Raw genomic sequence first — 6,000 nt, forward strand, 5'->3', positions numbered from 1 at the left:
GGATGGGAAGAACAAACATTGTTAAAATGTCAATACTACCCAAAGCAATCTACATATTCAATGCAATCCCTATGAAAATAACACCAGCATTCTTCACAGAGCTAGAACAAATAATCCTAAAATTTGTATGGAACCAGAAAAGACCCCGAATAGCTAAAGCGATCTTGAAAAAGAAAACAAAAGCAGGAGGCATCACAATCCTGGACTTCAAGCTATACTACAAAGCTGTAAGCATCCAGACAGTATGGTACTGGCACAAGGACAGATACTCAGATCAATGGAACAGAATAGAGAACCCAGAAATGGACCCACAAGCATCTGGCCAACTAATCTTTGACAAAGCAGGAAAGAATACCCAATGGAATAAAGACAGTGTCTTCAGCAAGTGGTGCTGGGAAACTGGACAGCGACATGCAAAAGAATGAACCTGGACCACTTTCTTACCCCATACACAAAAATAAACTCAAAACTGATGAAAGATGTAAATATAAGACAGGAAGCCATCAAAATCCTCAAGGAGAAAGCAGGCAAAACCTCTTTGATCTTGGCCACAGCAACTTCTGACTCAGCACATCTCCAGAGGCAAGGGAAACAAAAGAAAAAATGAACTACTGGGACCTCATCAAAATAAAAAGCTTCTGCACAGTGAAGGAAATAATCAGCAAAACTAAAAGACAACTGACAGAATGGGAGAAGATATTTGCAAATGACATATCAGATAAAGGGTTAGTATCCAACATCTATAAAGAACTTATCAAACTCAACACCCAAAAAACCAAATAATCCAGTTAAGAAATGGGCAAAAGACATGAATAGACACTTCTCCAAAGAAGACATCCAGATGGCCAACCGACACATGAAAAAATGCTCCACATCACTCATCATCAGGGAAATACAAATCAAAACCACCATGAGATACCACCTCACATCTGTCAGAATGGCTAACATGAACAACTCAGGCAACAACAGATATTGGTGAGGATGTGGAGAGAGAGGATCTCTTTTGCACTGCTGGTGGGAATGCAAGCTGATGCAGCCACACTGGAAAACAGTATGGAGGTTCCTCAAAAAATTAAAAATAGAACTACTCTACTACCCAGCTATTGCACTACTAGGTATTTATCCAAGGGTTATAGGTATGCTGTTTCGAAGGGACACATGCACCCCCATGTTTATAGCAGCACCATCAACTATAGCCAAAGTATGGAAAGAGCCCAAATGTCCACCGATGGATGAATGGATAAAGAAGATGTGGTATATGTATAGAATGGAGTATTACTCGGCAATCAAAAAGAATGAAATCTTGCCATTTGCAACTACGTGGATGGAACTGGAGGGTATTATGCTAAGCAAAATTAGTCAGTCAGAGAAAGACAAATATCATATGATTTCACTCATGTGAGAACTTTAAGACACAGAACAGGTGAACATAAGGGAAGGGAAACAAAAATAATATAAAAACAGGGAGAGGGACAAAACATAAGAGACTCTTAAATATGGAGAACAAACAGAGGGTTGCTGGAGGGGTTGTGGGAGGGAGGATGGGCTAAATGGGTAAGGGACATTAAGGAATCTACTCCTGAAATCATTGTTGCACCATGTGCTAATTTGGATGTAAATTTAAATAAATAAATAAATAAATAAATAAATAAATAAATAAATAAATAAATAAATAAATAAATAAAATCCAAAGAGCTTCTTAGAACAGTTCTGGCTAAACAGCTATGGCTCTTTCCAAAAAAAAAAAAAAAAAAAAAAAAAGACCTGGAAAGCCATCATAGGTCTCCATTTATTTGGCCAATTTGACCATTCCCTTGAGAGCTTTCTGCCACCCATCTGTGAAGGAACAGCTGCCATGACCGTGTTCAAAGTCCCTTCCTGGCCTGGCTCCATGCTTCCTGCTTCCATCTCTCTGCATGCTCCAGATTTCTGATTTGGCTCTTCTTGACTGTGAGGTCATGGTCGATACCCCACCTGGCCATTGAAGCATATCTCCCCCTCTTAGGTCTGCAAACACACCCACAGTGGGACCGGGGTGAGGAGAACCTTTCAAGGAAAACAAAAGAAAAATACCAAGGACTATAAAAAGAAACATGTTTGCAGAGTTCTTGTTTCTGATTGCAAATTGAACATTTAGCAAAATATTGACTCAGTGGGTACAGCCTGGGAGGTCCCCCAGGCCCCTGCTTCTTCTTGTCATTTCACCTTTTCCTCCCTGAATGTTTAAGAGATGCTCAGATTTCTCTCCAAACCGGTTAGGACTGGCCCTGCTCCCAGGTGTTATCTCTGAACCAGGGGGAGCCTAGTGACCTTCACTGGGCCAGAGCTGCCACTCTAACATGCAAGTTGTGTTCTATACAGCCCATTTTTATTGAGATGCTGCCTCTGCCCTAGCCCCAGCCTGGGTCTCCTTAAACTGAGCCAGTAGATCAAGACCCTCTTGTCTTAGCCTGAAATGGCCCTCTTACCCTCCCTCCCCCTTGACTGATCACCAAGGACCAGTTAAAACCCATTCTATCCCCAAGGAAGCTCAGCTTTGGCACCCTTGCTCACCCACGTCTCACACTCATCAGCTTCCAGGGGCAGCCAACAGAACTGACACCATCTTGCCCTGGCTGCTTCATGCTGTCACTTTCCATGGATCAGAAACAGACACCATGTCCTTTTTTGCCTGGAAACTTCACCCTTCCTTTTGTGCCCCTTCTCCAGTCTCCTTGTGTGGGCAGCCTTGAGCAACAGGTTACAACTGCAACAACACTGTAAGTGTCATCCCTGCCTCCAGCCTTCGCCTCTCTAGCCTGTGTTCCAAGGTGCAGTTGGGGAAAGAGCATTCTACAGTGCACGTCGGTGCCACTTCCCAGCTTCAGACTCACAGTGACTCCCAGTGTCCTCACGTAAAACCCGCTTTCGTGGCATAGCTGACAGAGCCCTGCATGATGCATTCCTCACCTGCCTTCCCAGCCTTATCTCTAGCACTCGTCATAACACACATTCCCTCCAGCATTTGGGGTTGGAAATTACTAAATGTAACCTGCACTTTGCTCATCACTCTGCCTCGCACCGAACCCATCCGATACACATAGAGAATGCCTATTCAACCTCCAGTTCAAACGTTACCTCCACCAGGAACCCTCCTTGGCCTCCCTAGACATCTAGAGGCAGCCACATTTTTTCTCTGTGGCTCCTACAGTGCTGTATTTGGACCTGTGTTATAAGATGATGCCATTTCTATAATTCTATGTATGTTCTGTCTCCCCAAGACATATATTATGGCCAAGAGCCCAGATTCAGAGTCTAACAGGGCAGAGCTCAAATTCTAGCTCCATCATTTTTTTTTTAATTTTTTTTTCAACATTTATTTATTTTTTTGGGAGAGAGAGAGACAGAGCATGAACGGGGGAGGGGCAGAGAGAGAGGGAGACACAGAATCGGAAACAGGCTCCAGGCTCCGAGCCATCAGCCCAGAGCCTGTCGCAGGGCTCGAACTCACGGACCGCGAGATCGTGACCTGGCTGAAGTCGGACGCTTAACCGACTGCGCCACCCAGGCGCCCCTCTAGCTCCATCATTTACTAGCTGGGTGGCCTTGTGCAAGAACAGACCTTAGTCTCAGTTTCCTCCCATACAAAATGGTGGCAATGATAATGAGACCTACCTTAGAAGGGTTGCGGTGAGGATTTAATGAGTTAATGCTGTAAATCACATTGCCTGGTATACAGTAGGCAGCGATTCAATGTTGATTTGGTCTATTTTATACCCTAAGACTCTAAGGTCTTACTACAGAGGAACAATAGCTACATTTCTTTAGCATTTGCTAGCTGAAGTTGTACCAACCCACTTCATGTCCTAACAAATACATGAAGGTGTTATTTTTGTTACCCCCGTTTTGCAGATAAAGAAATGGAGGCAAAGAGGCCAACAAACTTGCCTCAGTCAACACAACCAATCAGTGCCAGAATCACATCCAGGAAGTCTGGCCCCAGAACCTTCACCTCTAAAGACTACACCCCGCTGGCCCTGTAGATATTCACTGAACATTTATTTTAAAAAATGAACCAATCTGTTCAGCTTTATGTCCTTAGTGTCTAGCATGGACCTAACACCTACTGAGTTGCCACAAATGGCTGGTAACTGATAAGGAGCAGAAATTGCAAGTGCACGGAATAAGGCCTCTGCCTGGGACCAGTTCTCCCCACTTCTCCATGTGCTCTGATGAGAGTCAACTCAGGAGCCCCAGTGGGAGGGGTTTTACTCTCCACAATAAACAAGTACAGTAAATAGAGCAGACCTGCCCTTCACTAAGAAAGGGGAGGAAAGCCCCCCTCATGGGCTCAGGCAGTCACAACCTCTGCTGTAACCACTACAACCCCCTGACACGGGCCATTGTCTACAGAAAGAAGAGGGAAAGAGCAGGCCCCAGACATGGAAAGATAGAGAGAGCATTTGACTCATTAGCTGCATATTCAATTCTGACGTTTGAACCTGACGGAATCTGAGTAGGGCGAGAGTAATGAATTAATCCCAGGGAAGGAGACAGGTCTGCAGCTCCTCAGCTATTAGCAACCCGCTGTGAAGGGGAGCCCTGCTGAGCCAACGTGTACCACAGAGTTTGCTCCCCACCACCTGGCTCCTTTTGGAACCTCCCTGGTCTGGCCCAGCCAATCTCAGAAAGACCAGCACATGATAGGTGTTCAATACGACTTTGTCAATCAAGGGACTGACCCAAGAGTGAGACATTCCCTCTAGGCTCACTGGGGCCAGGACCAAGCATCCTATGACTTTATGCCGCAGTTAGCAATCTCTGTATCTCCTAGGGGTCATCCTGTCTAGACCCCTGCCTTAGGCAGCCTGCTTTTCTTTTTCGGGGTCACAGATCAGGATATCTCCCACTGACAATCACAAAGGAAAAGTGGTCATCAGTTACCCTAGATTTATTTTCTTTCATTCATTCACTTATTCCTGATTCCCCTTTGCAGAGAGGCAGCTGAAACCCAAAACAGACACCAGTAACAAAATCCAGTGAACACAATGTAGCCATTGTGTGAAATCCTCCCTGAAATTCCAAGGTGGGGCATTAGCGTGTGTAAGCTTACCAGGCATTCGGACTCTGATTAGACCCAGGATTCAACAGTCAACTTGATCCACTCAAAACTGAGCTACAGAGTTCAACTCCGTCCCTCCCTCCCTCCCTTCCTTCCTCCCTCCCTCCCTCCCTCCCTCCCTCCCTTCCTTCCTTCCTTCCCTCCCTCTTTCCCTCATCTCTCTTATTCTCATACACACACACACACACACACACACACACACACACACCCTCCCCAAATCCACCGTGCTCCCATCCAACCTCTCTGGCTTCCCACACTCTCAGTGGCACCAGATCCAGAGGGTCACAGGATGAAGCTGGCATAAATCTTCAAAAGAGAAAGACAACACAAAGGGAGCGACAGACAGGAAGATAGGCGTCCCTGCATCCCCCTGGCTCTCTTCTCCTGACTGGGCTGTCTCTAACCCCAGGCCACAGAATTCATCGCTCACTCTGATTCAGTGGGACAGTTATTTTATATTATTAAAATAAGAGATTATCATCACCACCGATCTCCATCTTCTTTCCAATCTCATCTGAAAAGCAGGCATTGCCTGCTGCTCCAGGACCCCTAATTCTTTCTGCCTCGGCTGTTAAATCATTTAACCTGGCAAAGTGTCGGGATATGCATTTTACATGAGAGACACGAGGCAGGATAAATCTAGGCTGACTGCAGAGGCTGAAAAGAAATATCTGAGGTGCGGCCAAGGGTCAAAGGAGCACTGGATGGGATGCAGAGTCAGGAAGGGCGGGGTTTCCTCCCTCTCTCCACCTGCTTAGGGGACAAGAGAGCCAAAGCCTGACATCCCTTTGCAGAGAAGCAACTGAAACCCAAAACAGATATCAGTAACAAAGTCCAGTAGACACCCAGCAGCCAGGCCTTCCCTGGACTTCTAAGATGGGGCGTTGCCATGCATGGCC

Source organism: Felis catus, chromosome D1, assembly GCF_018350175.1.
Source record: "Felis catus isolate Fca126 chromosome D1, F.catus_Fca126_mat1.0, whole genome shotgun sequence".
Classification (NCBI taxonomy): Eukaryota; Metazoa; Chordata; class Mammalia; order Carnivora; family Felidae; genus Felis; species Felis catus.